This window comes from Pseudorasbora parva, chromosome 5 (genome assembly GCF_024679245.1).
Source record: "Pseudorasbora parva isolate DD20220531a chromosome 5, ASM2467924v1, whole genome shotgun sequence".
Classification (NCBI taxonomy): domain Eukaryota; kingdom Metazoa; phylum Chordata; class Actinopteri; order Cypriniformes; family Gobionidae; genus Pseudorasbora; species Pseudorasbora parva.
In genome coordinates, this window is record NC_090176.1 from 16,512,678 (window position 1) to 16,532,929 (window position 20,252).

The 20,252-nt window shown below is 38.7% G+C and overlaps 1 protein-coding gene across 1 annotated transcript in view; it reads right to left on the bottom strand.

Moving 5' to 3' along the window:
• enox1 (ecto-NOX disulfide-thiol exchanger 1) overlaps positions 1–20,252 on the bottom strand; it is a 157,115-nt gene that overhangs the window by 81,364 nt on the left and 55,499 nt on the right. The window lies entirely within an intron of this gene.

The following is a 20,252-nucleotide window of genomic DNA, read 5'->3' on the forward strand; positions in this document are numbered from 1 at the left end:
GAACCCATATGTGGCGAAAGCGCAGTGCTCTATCCCCAGCGGGCTGTGAGACTGAAGTATCATCAGTATGCCAAATGCATTCCTCTCTGCCACTCTAAACCACAGCACATTATTCAAATCTGACACACGGATATCAACTTAGGAGCACGATGCAATTCCCTTTAATTGAGAAACAATCATATCAAAACTTTGATTAGACACAGTGTTAATGTGTTTACGTTTTATTTGCAGGAAATGGATATTTGGTGAAAAAGTGTTTGGATTTTAACTCTCAGAAGAATAGCTGGCATCTCCGGTTGAAAAATATGAGACATGAGAAACATCACAGGTGCCCCACAATGTCCAATTAACACACTTAACTCCAGATCCTACTGTATCACATTTGATATGCAAATTTCTGATTGATAGTTTACACTTTTCTAGCAAATAAAAGGTCTTTTAGTGTAAAAATGTCCACCTTCAGGTCGTGGTACATGAAAAATATAAGAATGACAAAATTATTATTAAAATTATTATTAATATATAATATAACAGTATGGGCCCTATTTTAACGATCTGAAACGCAAGTGTCAAAGCGCGAAGCGCAAGTAACTTTGTGGGTGAGTCTCGGCGCTGTTGCTATTTTCCTGGCGGGATAAATGGCTCTTGCGCCCGGCGCAAATCTAAAATGGGTTGGTCTGAAGTAGCTTCATTATTCATAGGTGTGGTTTGGGCGTAACGTGAATAAACCAATCAGAGCGTCATCCAACATTCCCTTTAAAAGCAGGTGCGCAAGTTCCATTATGGATTGCTATTATTATGGCGTATTTACCAGGCGCACGCCAGGAGCGGTTCACAGCCGAGGAGACTGATGTTCTTGTAAGAGCAGTGAAAGTCAGATGTCCTTATATACATATATGTCTTGCCACTATTGGGCAAACAGGTCTGATCCTTAATTACTACAATTAGCCTGAATAATTTGTAAGCTAGATTTAGGCCTATTTTTTTCACATCTTCGTTTCACAATGATTTCCGTCATCTCATGTGTTAATATTTTTTTAGTGTTACAATTTATGATTTGCAAAAATAACTTGCATCTGTGTAGATTACATGAGCAAAGTGTATGCGCGTTGTGCACGCTATACATTATGGTCAAGCATGCGCCCTTTAAATAGCATAATGAACAACGCGCAACGCGCCACTGACTTTAGACTAGGTTTTTTCTGGTCAGTGGCGCAATTGTTTAATGGAACAGCAAAATAGCACCAGGGATTGTTTGCGCCGGAAAAGCGCACTTTGCGCGGGTGCAAAATAGGAATGACACATGCGTCGGTGTACAAAGTCAATTGCGCTGGGTGCAAGATAGGGTCCTAAGTGTTCATAATAAGATGAACACTTACTGGACTAAAACAACTTAGGTTTCCTGGAATATCCTTATATAATTTGTTAGAAAAATCATGTTAAATTGTACATATTAAACATCAGTTGTCTGAGGAATGTTTTTTATATATATATATATATATACATAATTGCGTAGATTGAAACAACTTTTTGTAAGGTAATAAAAATATATTGGATATAAGAAAATATTGGTTCAGTAAGGTCTTAATACACCACTGAAAACATAGCGATGTATACTATATTGCATTTCTTCTGTCAATAGATTCTTATAAATATTACACACTGCACCTTATACACATTTTTCTTACTATTATTTTATATGTCAGGCTTTACAGGGTTAAAATCAGCATGACATCAAAATTGACCTTATGTACTTTTGTAATGCATTTTAAAAAGTCTTATTGTGCATGATTTATGGGTGCATGGTATTGTGTGTGACATTGCATGCACACACTTTATATTATTTCATCAAATTTTAAAAACTGGCTCTGTCTGTGAGATGACATTCCTATTATAGTAACGCTACTTTACATGATCCAATCATAAGAAAGGGGGGATTCAATCACTTCACGATGCATAAAATCAAGCCCTGCCTTACCTTTTGTCATATTGAATATCCTGTTTCACTCTGAAATGTGCCACATTAAAATAAAACATACAGATTTTTACCTCAGTGCATACATATATGCATGAGACAAATATTGCTTGACGTCTGCTCTGCACGTGTATTGTTCAGAAGTTTTTTTTTTTTTTTTCAAAGCTCACAAAGCAAGCAATTTTGCATTATGCATTTGTGAGTGTAAAAATGTGTTTGTCTGTTGTGCTTGATGTACATCTTTTGGTGTGTCATGGTATTCAAAAAATGTAGAACTCAAAGTTAAAAGTAGTTCAATGTTTTTTTAGTTGTTTTTTTAATGCATCTCTAGACCTTTTCTTTAAACCAAAAAATGCAATCTGTGTGAATGACCCCTAAGAATTCAGAGAATTCTCATTTAGCCCTATGTTTAATTTAAGTTTCAAAATTGTCTTAGATGTTTCTTGTCAATTGTTGACTTACAGTAACATGTTTAAGAAATATTTGAGTTCAAAACCTTTGAGTTTGAAATCTTTGCCGTTTGTTTACAGATTTTGGCATGATTGCATTCTGAGATGTGCATGTGATCTTTTCTGAAACTCTAGTGGTTCTCAATCCTGGTTCTTATCCAGGAATAGGGTTGAGAACCACTGCTCTCAACATGGAGAAACATAAGCAAATGTTTCTATTTGCTCTCCAAATAAAGTCTGGGGAAAGGGTGTTCAATCTTGCTCCTGGAGGTCCACCATCTTGCAGAGTTTAGCTCCAACAAACCAGTCTAGAAGTTTCTGGTGATCCTGATGATTAGCTGGTTCAGGTGTGTTTACAGTAATGGGGGCTGTAGATAACCTCTGCTGGAATGTGGCCCTCCAACAGCAGGATTGGACACCCCCCAGAGGAAAGGAAAATCCAACATGAGATCTCCCTCTCAACTCACATCTTTCTCATAGACAGAAATTAGATCAAGTGAACATCAAATTGAGACATTAGGCTAAGACTCACATGTTTCTTCTGAGACAAAAATGACATTCTCTCATGTTTGTCTCCTCTAAAGTTTCATAAGAGATCTTGGTAGCATTTCACACTGTGCTCAGATTATTCTCCTTAGCTAGAGAGACTGGATGTCTTACATCTGTCTCCTCTAAAGTCTCAGAAGAGATCTCAACAACATCACACACTGTACTTGGATTTGTCTCCTTGGCTAGAGAGACTGGATTGCTCATATTTGTCTCCTCTAAAGTTTCAGAAGAGATCTCAACAGTATCACACGCTGTGCTAAGACTTTTCTCCTCAGCTAGCTATTGGGGAACTCTCACTTTTGTCACCTCTAAAGTTTCATAAAAGATCTCAATAACATCACACATTGTGCTCAGAATATTCTCCTTAGTTAAAGACTCTGGCACTCTCACATTTGTCAAACAAATGATGTGCCCTATGCACATAAACTGTACAGCTTTCTTAATAGGATAAATGTGAGAGGTTCAGAGTCTTTAGTTTATGAGATAAGTCTGAGTACAGTGGGTTGTTGAGATCTCTTCTAAACTTTAGAGGAGACAAATGGCTTTAGAGTCTTACTGAGGGGAAAAACATCTGAGCACAGCATGATGATGTTGAGATCTCTTATGAATCTTCAGAGAAGACAGGTGTGAGAGCTCCAGTGTTTCTTGCTAAAGGAGAAAAGTCTGAGCACAGTATGTGATGATGTTGAGATCTCTTCTAAATCTTTAAAGGAGACAAATATGAGAATGTTAGAGTTTTTGTCTCAGGAGACAAGTGTGAGAAACAGTAGACTTAAGCAAAAGTCTCCATTTAATGTTAATGTATCCTCATTTATGTCTCGCAGTTAACATTTGAATTGTTAAAGGTTGTTTCCCCCTCTGGCTTATATGTGATTCATCTATGTCATTTAAATCAAGCACAATACATGCAAAGAACAAAACAACCTACGTTTACGTGCATGCAAAATGGGTTGTACAAGATAAACGTTTTCATGTTAAACGAAGAACAAAAAGGTTAAGCAGCAACCATGAAGCACTGGTACACTATAGTATTACATTTGTTATAAAGAAATAATTTATCTAGACTAAACACCATGCACTTGTCTGATCATTGTTTGGAATAAGCACTGCATATTAATTTCTGGGTCAATTTTAATGAATAACCATTGATAATCTGAAACACTTAATGCTTTTTGAATGATAGTTTCAGTATTTACAATATTAGAACAAATTTAAAATGTAAGTTTATCCTAAAATAAAATTTAAGACATCTGGGGTTGGTTGAAAACTTCTTATAGTCTTAAAAGGTATTCAAGAATTATTTTTCCCCCAAGCCTGGTAATAACTTATTTAAGTCAGTTACATAAAAAGGTAATTTCTGGAAAAGTAAGATTGATTGCCCTTTGATTAACTACTAGCATAGTTGCATAGTAACTTAGGAACCTCTTTGACAAAGTTTATGCAGCTGGCACCAGAAAGTCAAGCTGATACCTAAATGAGACATATAAGAGATAATAAGCCCTTAGTATTCTGAGCTTAGGGAATGCTTTGTCAGAGAGCCATAGCCTTGTGAACAGCACATCAACAATGAGGAACAGCAGCACCTCAGACAGCACGGGTTCAAGTCCCAGCTAAAGGTACGCTTTCCTGCTCCTGTTCCCTTCTCGTCTCTCCCATTGTTTCTGGTCGCTTATTGTACGGTCCTGTCCATTAAAGATGAAAAACCCCAATGTCATAAAAGAAAGAAAGAAGAAGAAAAAAAACAGCAAGACAATAAAGAGAACGCCCATGTTTCTCATTTTACAATCCTTTTTCTCAGATATATCTCAGTTGTGTCTCTTATTTCTCCTAATGAATTTTAGGAGAAACATCTGAGACACTGCTGATACTGCAACAAGAGCTAAATAAGAATCTCATTTAAGTCTCAGATATTTCTCAAGTCTCAGTTGTGTCTTATTTCTCCTAATGGATTTTAGGAGAAACATGGGAAGACAAAGCTGGCACCTAATTTAGACAATAAAGAGATTTGTCCAAGCTTCTCTCACCCCAATCTCAGTTTTGACTCTCTTAGGCATCTCTCATTTGTGTCTATATTTGTTTCTCTAAAGGAATTTTAGAGAAACATCTGATAAACAGCTGAAACTTAATCAAGAAACCTAGGAGAATTCTAACTATGTTTCCTAAGCTTAGGAAAAGCAACCAATGAGCAAATAGTTTTTCCTCGGGGCCCTGGTTTGGGGGAAACAACTGAAAGATTAACAAGGGCTGCATCTTAGGCAGCTGACTTGTTGCTTAGCTGACCTGTCAGGCATTGAATTTGCAGGCAACATTTAAGCATGAAGGTACCTCCCAAAAATGATTTCGGACAGGCTTCTGATGAAGCATAACATTCTAATGATCTAAAGGCTGGGTCAGCTGAAGGCCAATGTCGGGGCCATTTTAGAGCGTCAGTCAGATTATTTTGTTTTAGTGTGTTCCTCTTTGTCGGCTCTAGTCGGACACTGCCAGGGTTTTAAGGGTCATTTCATTAAGTTAAATCAGCGTCGGGCCATTGGTGAGAGAGAGAACTCTGACTGGCTGCTCAACTTATAGCAAACGAGTCAGTGCACTAATAAAAGTGATGAAAGCGGAAAAAAAGCCAAGACGGTACAGACAGAAGGCTGTTATAGTTTTTCATCTTACCTGAGCATTGGAATTCATGAATATTCTCATAATAACATGGCTGGAATGAAGAACATGATCAGTGTGATTGATATTCAAAATGGTAAGCAAGCGCTGCTTTGTTTACGGGTTGTATATCTGCAGCCCTGGTTTTTGTTTCCCTTTCTGAATGACGAAAATAGACTATTCATACTTGGTGATATAGAGAGATATTTACTTACACCCAGGTATGTGCTAGCTGACAGTCACCTGTAGTCCTTTTGGTGTGTTCAAGCGCAGCTTTTTGGACGAGACGCAGCCGACAAGAGGCGACAACACAGTCAGCTTTCATCGCCACTAGATCTTTGAAGTTGGCTTGGTGCATGGCCATAACCACCACAGACATTGAGGGGAACAAGTTTGAAATGATTACGTCCCAAATAGAATTAGACAATGCAAAATGTCTGCACTCTAAAATTGATTTTATTGACTTAACAAAAACAAATGTTTAGGCTGTTCTGCCTCTGTCAGTGCCTAATAGAATTAGACCTAGAATTTCCTTGATCTGTTTCTTTCTGCTTGACCAAAAATTGTTCCCCCTCAATGTTTAAGATGTGGTTACGGCCTTGGCTTTATGTGATAACTAAGCAAATATTTAAATACTACAATATTAATTTATCACTGAAAAAAGTTTAACGTAAAGTTAAAAAGTAAAAATAAAGCAAAAGTAAGTACAAAAGTAAAAAAAAGCTGGTCAAATTTACATCTCCAAACAAACTGGCTATCAGCAACTTTTAGATGCCATTTTTATTTTTTATCTTAACTGTCATAGAATCTAACACATTTTGGAAGCAGGATGTGGGATATATATCTATGCTGCCTTCAAAAATCTTTCAGATAAGTGTATGTCAGTAGACAGGATGTGCCACAATCATTGGAGTTGGACATGCCTTGTTCCCTTCCTACCTCCGTATGCTCCGTCTGCTGAGGCAGCATTTTTTTTCTCTTTCAAAGATCTCAGCCAAGATCTCATTTGTGATTTTTTTTATCTTTTCTTATCCAAAATATGCATACTAAGAAATAGTATCCCTCCCTCATCTTGCTGCGGCTAATGTGTCCTTAGTGTGAAGGCAATGTAGCATCACAAACACGGCTCAATATAGTATCATCTCCTTCCTCATAAGGTCCAGAACACAGTGTGGGGTAAAGCATTGCCAGCTGAAAAACACCATAACTGCCACATCTCTCCTCAGTCTGTGCTTCTTTCACACTGGTCATTATCAACAAACCCCATGGAGAATCTGGCTCACTTTCACATACCATGAAATATTCACACCACAATCCATGTTGCTCTTTATAATTCATAGACTCACTTGACATTTCTAAATTATTAAGACGGCATCCACTCCCAAACAAGGGGGCTATTTCAAAATTGGAGTCTATTATGATTGAAATGTAAAAAAAACAAAAAAGACAAAAAAAAGGGATCTTAAATGTGCTATGCATGTGCAAGAGTCTTGATGGTTTCCAAATGCTCTTAAAGAAGGAAAACACAATAGAGGCCAGCGCTCAGGGTCTTTTCTCATTTTTTCCTCGTTCTTTTGCATTTATAATCAACAGTTTTAAATTTTCCATTGTTTTATTTCAATTAAAGTGGGGGTCTAATGCTAATTCACACATTCTGACTTTTTACACTGTTAAAGAGTTGAATTATCATGCTAAACATGGCTAAAATAAAATAAAACAAGCTGGACATATGTCCAAATGTATTTCTGTGCCAAATACACTCCTTCAGGATTCAAATAAGTTTCGGAAAGGTTTTTGTTTTGTTTTGAGTATGGCCCTGTATGAAGTCAAAAAGGATGGAATTCCTTGTATGTGCTCTTTGCTTAAATTTCGCCAAAAGTAAACATCATCTGAATTGTCTCTCACAAACGTCTTCATGGTTACAAGTCACGCTCTCTTTGCAGGCAGATTGCCATGCTGGTTATATTGACAGAAATTTGCCTATCAGGCGCTGTGCAATATCCTTGTAATATCAATGCTGATGGTCTAATATGATTCAATGATATATGCTAAGCTATGCTAAAAGTGCTACCTGCCAGATACAGAGATCGGCCGAATGGATTCAAAAAAGGTGAAACTCAACTGTTTAACTCTAAGGGACTTGGAAAATGAGCCTATTTTCAAAAAAAGTGGAGTGTTCCTTTAAATGATTGTCAGGCTGCATTAACTAGGTCAGCCGGAACCGGGAACACTTCCCGTAACACCTGATGTACCCATTACATCATAAGAAGAATGGCATCTACGCTAATGTTAGTCTCTCTGTTTATCCTGAGGTTTACTGTAGTCAGCCGGATCCGGTCCGTATCCAGATCGGATGGTGGACCAGCGCTAGACTTGACCAATGCAGCCCTGAAGTGTCTGCAGAGAGTGTGTAAATTAGATTCTCATCTGTGATGGCCTCATCGACATGACATCCCGTCTCCGATGTAACGACTCCAATTTTTAATCAGATGGAACTGGACAACTACTCTGAATGTTCTGACCTAATATGACTTCTGACTTGTAATGCTGCCTGAATAATAATCATACACTGTTTGTGCATTGGCCAGAGGAGAACTGGCACCCTGACTGAGTCTGGTTATTCCAAGGTTTTTTTCTCCATTCTGTCACCTGATGGAGTTTTGATATCTTGCCACCTTTGCCTCTGTCGCCGTTAGCTTTTGGCTTGCTTATTTTGGGACACTCGTATTCAACTAAATTACTGATCTGCCCACATTGTCACTATATGATAAAAGAACTGAGCTCGATGACATCACCGTTTTCTCTGGAATCAAATCCTGTTGCATTATTTTCCTGTTAACACTGTGAAGCTGATTTAAAACAATCGGCACTGTAAAAAGCACTATAAAGCTGACTTGACTTGACTTGACATGAGTTGAAACCGCAGGCATTGAGTGAAACTGCATCAAATGTCTGTGTTTTCTTGGCAATCAGTGCATAAGTGCATGTAATGTCAGCAACACAAACATATCAAAAGTTATTAGGGAGTGTGTGTGCTCAATAATCTTTAGCTCCGCCCGCTGCATGCCTTCACAAGTTCACCTATTTTCGGAAGAAACGGTACGGTGTATCTGTCTTTTATGAATAAAACCAAAGACTCTTCAGACATATGAAGGATGTATAAATACTTAAGATTAACATGAGATTGGCGGAAAATGTTTTATGCCCTGTTTAAATTGAGTTTTTAATGTTGTTTATATGTCTATGTTGTTGTATTTTCTCTTTTCCAGTGAACCGAAGACAGTCTCAAAAACATGGTTTGAAATCGACAGTGTTTCTTATGTCACAAACTACCTTGTATCCAATCATGTCAACGTGTAGGCAGGATTTAGCATATCCTTCCATATACTTCCAAAACCATGGTAGCTTAAAAAGTGGTTAGCCTCTGTTGCTCTATTTCAAACACATCTAAAGTCTTATCCATTGTTGTGTTCTTCTGTCTACATCTGACGGATCCAAAATGCCGAACATTCCACCTCTCAGAACATCATGAGTATGTGCTTTCAGTCATCCAGCATGGGAGATCTATTTATTCGCCTGAGGCCATGGAACAGATGATACACGTCCCACATGCTTCTCATGATAAGACCAAATGCATTCTATGCACAGACAGGTTTAAAAAGCTCAGCACAGCATGCTATACGTCAGCAAATAGTCTCACCTACGCAGAACTTGTGGTTGATTATATCAATGCTTCATAATAACCCACCCATGGTGTATCTAATGTTTTGGTGCAAACACAACATATGCAACATTAGATTTATGGCACAATCTAATGCAATCTAAATGATGCCGGCAGACTTTCCAAGCATAAACCCCAATAAAGGAATTCCCTCTGCACTATTCTATGGAAGCTTGTTTCCGCCACAGACAATTGCAACTTTACACTTGACAAATACTGTAATATAAAGAAAGACAGAGTTGTGAGTTGGCATTGTCACAATTTTGTATTTATTACAATGCTTGCAGCCAATTTTTTGTAATTTTTTGTGAAGAATCAACAACAAGTGGGACACAATCATGAAGTGGAATGAAATTTATTGGATATTTTAAACTTTTTTAACAAATCAAAAACTGAAAAATTGGGCGTGCAAAATTATTCGGCCCCTTTACTTTCAGTGCCTCAAACTCTCTCCAGAAGTTCAGTAAGGATCTCTGAATGATCCAATGTTGACCTAAATGACTAATGATGATAAAAAAGAATCCACCTGTGCGTAATCAAGTCTCCGTATAAATGCACCTGCACTGTGATAGTCTCAGAGGTCCGTTTAAAGTGCAGAGAGCATCATGAAGAACAAGGAACACACCAGGCAGGTCTGAGTTGTGGAGAAGTTTAAAGCCGGATTTGGATACAAAAAGATTTCCCAAGCTTTAAACATCCCAAGGAGCACTGTGCAAGCGATAATATTAAAATGGAAGGAGTATCAGACCACTGCAAATCTACCAAGACCTGGCCGTCCCTCTAAACTTTCAGCTCATACAAGGAGAAGACTGATCAGAGATGCAGCCAAGAGGCCCATGATCACTCTGAATGAACTGCAGAGATTAGGGTTAGGGTTAGGGTTAGGGTTAGTACAGCTGATGTGGGAGACTCTGTCCATAGGACAACAATCAGTCGTATACTGCACAAATCTGGCCTTTATGGAAAGAAGAAAGTCATTTCTTAAAGATATCCATAAAAAGTGTCGTTTAAAGTTTGCCAAAGTCACCTGGGAGACACACCAAACATGTGGAAGAAGGCGCTCTGGTCAGATGAAACCAAAATTGAACTTTTTGGCAACAATGCATCATGGTTTGGGGCTGCTTTTCTTCAGCAGGGACAGGGAAGATGGTTAAAATTGATGGGAAGATGGATGGAGCCAAATACAGGAATCTGCAAAAGACCTGAGACTGGGACGGAGATTTGTCTTCCAACAAGACAATGATCCAAAACATAAAGCAAAATCTACAATGGAATGGTTCAAAAATAAACATATCCAGGTGTTAGAATGGCCAAGTCAAAGTCCAGACCTGAATCCAATCGAGAATCTGTGGAAAGAACTGAAAACTGCTGTTCACAAACGTTCTCCATCCAACCTCACTGAGCTCGAGCTGTTCTGCAAGGAGGAATGGGCAAAAATTTCAGTCTCTCGATGTGCAAAACTGATAGAGACATACCCCAAAGCGACTTACAGCTGTAATTGCAGCAAAAGGTGGCGCTACAAAGTATTAACTTAAGGGGGCCGAATAATTTTGCACGCACAATTTTTCAGTTTTTGATTTGTAAAAAAAGTTTGAAATATCCAATAAATTTCGTTCCACTTCATGATTGTGTCCCACTTGTTGTTGATTCTTCATAAAAAATTACAGTTTTATATCTTTATGTTTGAAGCCTGAAATGTGGCAAAAGGTCGCAAAGTTCAAGGGGGCCGAATACGTTCGGAAGACACTGAATATATGCTTTTTTATTCTCCATACACATATATATATATATATATATATATATATATATATATATATATATATATATATATATATATATATATATATATATATATATATATATATATGGAGGTGCAAATTTAATTTTCATTTTTACATTATTTTTGGATTCTCCTTAAAAATGGGTCATTTCTACACTGATCAGTACAGCGGTCTGTTCTTCGTACGTCGCTAACTCAATTAGCTGGATTTGATAGGTCACAATTTGACATGATCTTAGCCAGCAGCAATATCACCCTGTAGCCCAAGACCATGAGCCTGGTCAGTACCTGGATGGGAGACCAACTTGGAAAACTAGGTAGCTGCTGGTAGAGGTGCTAGTGAGGCCAGAAGGGGGCGCTCACCCTGTGGTCTGTGTGGGGCCTAACACGCCAGTATAGCGATGGGGACACTATACTTTCACAGAGCACATCCTTCAGATGAGACGTTAAACCGAGGTCCTGACTCTCTGTGGTCATTAAAAATCCCAGGATGTCCTTCAGAAAAAAGAAAAGGGATATAACCCCGGCAATACTGGTCAAATTTACCCATTGGCCCCTGTCCATCATGGCCTCCTAATCATCCCCATATAATGATTGGCTTCATCACTCTGTCTCCTCTCCACCATAAGCTGGTGTGTGTTCCGGAGCAATATGGCTGCTGTCACATCATTCAGGTGGATACTGCACATTGGTGGTGGTTGAGGAGATTCCCCCTTCCATGTAAAGCGCTTTGAGCCTTGAAAAGCGATATATAAATGTAAAAAATTATTATTATTATATCTTGGATTGTTTGGTTCTTCTAAGCTTATCCTGGACTTGATGTCATAACAACAGGTCCATAAACCTGCTCGGGAGGCTTATTTCATGTACACAGGATTAGATTGCATCTTGAGGTGATACTTATAATCTTTCCCAGCCACTGCTACTTTATTACAAGAGTTTATTATTGAACTTGGGGTAATAATAATTTTAAATAATAATAATAATTTATTTGAAAATAATATTATAATGTTGTGTAAAAGGTGTATAATACTATAGACACAGCCACATGATTGAGAGATGTATTTGTGATGGAATAATTATTTTATAGTTGTATTGGAGGTTTACACACGTTGTACAGTAATCTGAGCCGTGCATTCATATGAGTGATGACAGATATTATGAGAGTGGCTTGATGCAGTGCAGGAGAAGCAGAGAACCTGATCTTTACCCAAGAACATGAATTATTATAGTTAATTTATAATTATAGAAAAGTTAATAATTATAGAAACATTATTTAATGGTGTCACGTAACAAATCTGCTTCATTTTGACTTACAAATTTTGTAGGTTGTAGGTTTGGCTTATACATTTCCTTATAAGGGTCCAGAAATTTGTGGGGGGTTTTGTGTAATTTGTCAGGTTTTTTGCCAGGTGTCTTTTTTAATTATATGATGTCATTTCATTGCTGTCTTGATGCCAGCCAATTGCTGCTTTACTAATCGTGGTTTTGAATATCAATGCATCTGTCCTCTTCAGAAAAACACTAGAATGCCCAGGAATCTCAGAAGCACGATCATTTAAATATACTCCAGGGTTTCTACTGATACAAAGCCATATGCTAATCGCTGAAATAACCCTTTAAAGGGTTAGTTCACCCAAAAAAGAAAATTCTCTTTTTAATTTCTCACCCTCATGCCATCTCACACCCGTAAGACCTCCGTTCATCTTCGGAACACAAATGATGATATTGTTGTATATTGTTGAAATCCAATGGCTCAGAAAGGCTTCCATTGTGACACCAATGTTATTTCCTCTCTCAAGACCCATAAAAGGCACTAAAGACGTCGTTACAAAGCCCATCTCACTACAGTGATTCTACAATAATTTTATGAAGCGACGAGAATAGGTTTTGTGCGCAAAAAACAAACAAAATAGTGACATATAGTGATGGCCGATTTAAAAGCAAAGCTTCAAACCGCTATGAATCAGCATATCGATTCATGATTCAGATCGCATGTCAAATCGCCAGACTGCTGAAATCATGTGACTTTGGCAATCCAAACTACTGATTCAATACACTGATTCATAATGGCTCGAAGCTTTGTTTTGAAATCAGCCCATCACTATATCAGTCGTTATTTAGGGTTTTTTTTGAGCACAAAAAATATTCTCATCACTTCATAAAATTATTGTAGAATCACAGTAGTGAAAAGATCTGGGATATGTCAAATCATCTCAGCTATATTAAGCGAGGTACGAAGAATAGACCCCAGTTTTGAGTTTTACCATTCAGAGCTGGGTCAGAGCTGAGTCCCGCCCCCATACTCACATCATCAGTTGAGTCAGTGCTGCTGTGTTGGACTGATTCGAATGCATAACAGAGCAATGCTTTGACAGCAGCACATAGCCAGTGTTTATGCTTTTGGGTGAATCAACCTACAAAAATGGCTTACTTACAGTTGTCTCTGCTTATTAAGACTGGATAGCAGAGGAAAATATTTTAGCATCGAAAAAATTACACACATCATCTTTAAGTTAAGCCTCAGCTTGTCTTCTCTTGTCTGACGTCTCACAGTGTCCTGGTTTTCCCTCCTGTTTCGCTGATGGACTAACATTAGGCACAAATATCACAGCACTCTGATCTATATGAGAAGAACAGAGCTATGAAAAGACCGGCACTAACACCAGCCTTTCCCTTTGATGGAAAAGAGGTCACAATATCATTCAAAGCTTATAGTGCAAATTGTTCTAATAATACCATTAGCAAGGCACCATTAAACCCAGGTCCACTCATGGAGGAAAAAAAAACATGTTTAAGAGGAGGAAAATTATAGAATTGATTCATGCCTGTGACTATCAACACCACACTGATCGGTTCAAAAAGACAAATCCAGAGGCAGCTAGTCAACTGACACTTTAAAATGATCATATATATAAAAAAACAAGGCAAGTTGTTATAGCAATTTTACTATCAGGATGCAATAATGCAATGCTCAGAATCAGCACTCATATCTGCAGCTCCGGGTAAATACAATACTTAGCGTATTCACTGAATGAAATGCTGAATGACACTACATCCCGACAAAGGGAGACAATTCTCCTGCTCATCCTGAACGGATTCAGAGGAGCACGAATGGCTGTATAGGAGAGGAGCTCTTAAGATCACTCGCTGTACGACTAGACCTCCTCCAACTGACAGAGGGGAACGCGAAGTGCTTGCGTTTAAGCACTGCCAACACACGGAGCAAAGACACCGACACCACATCCTAGAGGAAGCATGTGCACTCACACTCAGCAACAACAGAAGCGTGTGAGGAAAGACGCCGATGTTTACGCTGGAGAGCTGTTCTTTTGATTGTGCTTTCTAAAGCCCGTCTCTCCCTCCCACACTGTTCCTCGGAAGCATGCACACCTTTGCATTATCCTAATCCCATTAGTGAGATGAAAAAGCAGGAGAATCCCTCAGTATGTATTACAGAAATGTAATTCCTGCCGGAGCGTTGGTTAAGATCCGGTGAGGCAAAGCTCTGATGGCTCTCTCTAATCTTTTTTAGTGCTGTTGGGGATGAGTGGTCATTGAGATGGGAATGAGAGCCGGTGGGAAACCAGTCCATATTACATTTATAGGACAAATGAGACTGCTAATGGTGCTGACCAATAAATTCCTTCCTGAAAGGTGTGATTACGTTGGAGCCATGTTTTTGGCTTTTGAGTATCAATTACTGATGACACAACCGCATTACCTCACTGCGTTTAAGTGATGTTACTCGAGCTGGGTTCATTATTTTTATTAAATTAATAAATCATAATAAATGACGTAGGCCTATTATACACTTTTATTTGCAAATTGCTTGATGTTCATACTCTTGTGAAAGAAATAAGTGTGCTTAATTGTTTTGAATGTGTAGTGTTCTTTAAATCTTTAAATACCATTTTTTAAAAGCTGTACTTGCATATAATATAATATTCCTTAAATAAAAGCCACTTTAAAAAAAAAGACATGCACCTGTTCCTAGCTTCCTGGACCTTGGTCAGCGAGGAAAACAGGAAGCATCAGTTGAGCCCCTTTCACACTGCGATTCCGGCAAATACACGGATAATGCGACCCGGCATTTGTTCCCGGGCCGCTAGATTTGGTCCATTCACACTGCCAGCGAAATACCGTAATATGAGCACTTTTCACACACAACCCGTAACGGTCCCGGGTCGAGTTGACACGTGACATCCTGATGTGACGTATAATGGCGAGCGATCTCAGCTTCAGCGCGGATAGTAAGGAGCTCCGTGCTCTCGACTTGTGTCCAGTTTGCGCACATTTTTGCTTGTTTAATTTTAGTTTCTTTTGTATACGAACACTCTCTCCGTTTAAAACACAGACGAGCTCTTCTGGCACTGCAGGGTTGTATTATTGAAAAAACAAGCTCTAGGAGTCGCACGATAACTACGTACAGGTTGCGGCATTAGTTTCGGCTTTTGTTCACACAGCGCTCGTCCAGGGTCCAATACCGCAATATTACTAGGTCCCCGACCCGGGTCGAATTCGGTAATCAATCCCGGGACGTGGTTGCTTTCACACAGAAGGCGACCCGGCAATGTTCCGGGAATATTGAGGGTCCGACGTGCAGTATGAAAGGGGCTTTAGAGTAATGAGAAATACTTCCCGAAGACTGATGTTTTTTGTTTTGTTTTTGTTGTTTTTTTTAATGTGTGAAATATGATCTGGGGTGAACACAAGCTCAAGATATTTACATATTTTATTCTACAATATAAAATACACCGGTATTACCCGCTTGCGATTTTTTTAAGCTTTTACTTGTCTTGTTGAAGGTGGTTACTAAATTATGTTTTATTAGCAAAGTTTGGAAGGAACCAAATTGCCTAACCAATCAGCAAGAGATGAGGCCTATATATATACAGTACATGGCCGACTCACCTACTCTCTTAAAAATAAAGAATGAAGAACCTTTAATATCCAAAGAAACTTTCCATTGCACAAAAGGTTCTTTGTAGAGCAAAAAGGTTCTTTAGACTAATGGTTAAAAAAAATGGTTCTTTAATGAACCTTTCACAAAAAGGTTCTTTGGGGAACCAAAAATGGTTCTTCTATGGCAGGGGTCCCCAGACTCGGTTCTGGAGGGCCGTTGTCCGTCAGAGTTTAGCTCCAACCCCAATCAAACACACTTGAACCAGCTAATCAATGTCTTACTTTTGGTTCTTCCTGGCACCTTTATGTTTAAGGGTTCCTCAAAAGTTTTGCTTCCCACTACCACCCCGTCTTATCACACTTGACAGGTTATTATTCTAACCAGAGATAAGGGGGGAAGTACTCTGGGTTCAGGCCAAAATTCAGGCCTCCCTTCAGACAACACAGCAAATAAACCTATGTTTTATTCTATCTGATTTTCTGTACATGTAAACTTGTGAAAAGTGGTTAAATGGGACTACAGAGGACTACTTACTTCTGATTGTATTTATGCATCAAAATGAAAGTTGTTCACAATGACCAAAACATGTAAGAAGCTTTTGTTAGGCACAGACTGTATTATCTGCTATAATTTAAAAGCCAATGGAAAAATCCTACTGGGTTTTTGTCCAGGGAAATAGGGTGAAGCTAACTTACGGGTTGGCCTACAAAAATATGTGGGCTGCTTCTGAAACGGAACACTTTCCTAATATATTGTAGGTGAAAAAGTGTGTGTGACAAAATAAGTAAGTCAGAATTCACAGTTCTCATAAAAGAGTAGGTAAAAAATACCTGGATGACCGTAGCCAGACAAGCCAGACCAACATCAAGATGCCTGACTAGAGTTTATTTTTTTCCAAATCGCAAACCAACTAGATGCTAAATGCCTTGGCTCCAAGTTATATTTTCTGCCGCTATTGTCCATCTAGATTTCTATAGGATGAAGTACCACTTTTGGTGAGACAAAAAAAAAACAGGGTTGTTTTTAACCTATGTTTGGGTCAAATATGGCAAACCCAAATGTTGGTTTAATTTTTTTAATTACATTTTTAAACCCAACAGATGGGTTTGTCCATATTTGACCCAAACAGTTTTTCTTAAAGTGTATGTCCAATTTACATTCATACACACATTCAAACTAAATAGGACATTAGCGGTTGTGAATTAATGAAGTACTTACTCAAAAGAGTGCGATTTCTGATTCAGACGCATTTATTTTATTTAGATATGCATCTTTTAACCCAATGTTAGTGAATAGATAATACAGCCACAAAAGTCAAAATATAAATAATGAATACAGCCAAATTCCATAGTACAGCTGAAGTTTAGACATGAAAGACAAAAAACAATTGCCTCGCAAAATGTTTCTCTTACTTTGTTCAACACATTTGTAGCTAAACAGGCCAGAAAAATGAGCAGTTGTCACCAGTGAGGACAAATGGGGTAGTGGCGAAATTCACAGTAGAGATATCTTAGCTCATATTTTCCTGAGTGTAAAAATGAAAAAGCATACAGTGACTGGCAGTTGATGCCAGAACAGAAGCCAAGAGCTATGTCTGATCCTCCCTGACTGGCTATTTCATCTCGCTGCCCTACAACTTCCACCTAATTGGCATTCACTATGAAGCATATCCATGTCTTTCAGCTGCCCTCTATCCACTCTGTCGCACCAAGGTACAATCTATGTCAAAGCAGAACAGACATTCATCTGTGGATTATTTCTCTTTGTTCTGTCTCTGGGCAGCACTGGGCATGGCACTGATGGCTCTGCCGTATACGACAAACAGGAAACCAGGCCTGTGCGTTTCTGTCGTAAGTCCCCTACACGAGGACAAAGTCGTTAGTCTGCCATTATAGTGCAAAGTTAATTAGTGTGTCTATATGGGCCTTTGGAAGCGTCCGGGAGGATTCGGTGTGCCTGTAGGCAGACAGCCTGCCACTGTCAGACCAGAACGCCTCTCAACTGTTAATGAAGACAAATGTGAGCGATTGTGTTTGCAGACACCCAACACAAAGGAGCATGCAACGGAAGTCAACTCCTCACATGCTTGCTTCCTTTCCTCCAGCCTTTCAGCCACGATCCCTCACTTCCTACAGCCATCCTTTCTGCACGTGTCTAACACTCACTCTGCCTATTTTTCTAACGCCAAGCACACTTTCTCAAAGCACACTTTTCTCAGAAAGTTTGTACAGTCACTCTCAAAGCTTTCCAATTTTAGATGTGATTTTTGTGTTTCTCACGGCATTCAGGCTGAAAACCAATGCCAGTGTTAAACCAGTCTTTTTGCCACTCAGTGGACGTAACCACAGTCACTCCAGCCGAAGTAATGCACATACCCTCTTTATGTAGAATTTGAAACCCTTGTTATTAGCGACACCAGTGGCCGTTAAATGAACTGCAACAATAAGTCAGAAACATATTGCTCGTGCTCGCATTCGTCACATACAAGAGACTGGCACGTCATCCTCAATAAACCCGTCTCCGGCACGATGACTCTGAATCTTCAAATCTTCATATTTTGGTTTAATTGGCACATGACCCCTCAATGAACCCGTCTCTTGCGTGATACCCAGAAATTTTGAATATTCCGATCTAATATGATTTCTGACCTGTAAGGTTGCCTGAATAATAATTATACACTGTGTTAATAGGCCAGAGGAGAACTGGCACCCCGACTGAGTCTGGTTTCCAAAGGTGGATAGTAACTAAGTACATTTACTTGAGTACTGTACTTAAGTACACTTTTTGAGTATCTGTACTTTACTGGAGTATAATTTTTTCTGGATACTTTTACTTTTACTTCACTATAGGGCTGGGCGATTTGGCCAAAATGTCATATCCCGATATAGCTCATTTGATATCCCGATAACGATATACATAACAATATAGCAATTTTTCTGTTATTTCAGTTTATGAATAGTCTATACAAAATTGCAATGTGGAAATGCAGTTTGAAATGATATACAAAACAAATAAAGGTAGTATGGACTACATTTTTATTTTATTTTATTTTTTCAAGCAAGACAGTTGGTAAAGTTAACACCTGCCTAGGGATGTTAACCGATGACCGTTTGACCAATGGTTGACCGTATCAACGTTAACCGATCAAAGTTGTCGGTAAAAAAAAAAAAAGTGATCTCTAAATTAGGCTATTATACAGTGGACTAAACGCTACTACAGTTAGCCATCTCATTCCAAAATCTTTTTTTGTGAAGTGAACATATCCCTCGCACTCAATGTTTCATAACTCGTTTGTTTGTACTTAATAAACCAATAAAAATATTTGACGCGAGGTCACAGCGTTTGGGTTTGCGCGCTCACAAGGTTTGCAAAACACTCAAGGTTTAGAGCCAGGGCAGATGACAGTATGAAGCGTGCATTTCGCTTAAAATGGGCTTACTTTTGGAAATATATTATATCTACATTTCAGTGGTAACACATAAGGTGTTGATCGTCTTACTTTATTATTGTTAGCACTACCTCGAACTAAAGCGACGTCTCTTCGGAGCTGTCATTTTCTTAAATGAGCCGCGACAATGTTTCAAATGCCTTTATTTTCAACGCGATCACCTTGTACCCATACCATTTTTAAAACTAAGGAGCCACTGTCCTCAGATTACAAACAAGCTCATCGGCGGCGCGGTTGCGGGACTCGCGTAAAAGCCCGTTGCAGCGTCTGTGTCTGCGTCTGAAGTTTGTTTTGAGCGCTTATGCCACCACTCTGGCATAATTACTCTGAGAATTACCCTGGTCTGAACCGCGTCTACTACCGTCTTCCTCCATGTTTGTTTATATTGCAGCATGCATGGGCATGCAGTAGCGTGAGGTGCAACTTGACGTAAAATTCTCCCATAAACGCCTTATCGTGGCGTGAGTGATAGAGCTTAACATAAAATGATAGACATTATCATTTAAGTGTAAGTTAGTCGTATGCTAGTACGTCAGATGGAGCATCACTGAATGACTTAAACCATGATGACAGTGTCCATTTATACAACAATAAATAAATTATGCATTGGCATAAAAAAGGAAATTTACTTTGAATCTTAAGTACTTTTGAAAACAAATACTTCTGTACTTTTACTTGAGTAAAAATCTATTTTTACAACTTTCACTTGTAACGGAGTAATATTTGACCAGTAGAACTTTTACTTTTACTCAAGTAATAGAGTTGTGTACTTTGTCCA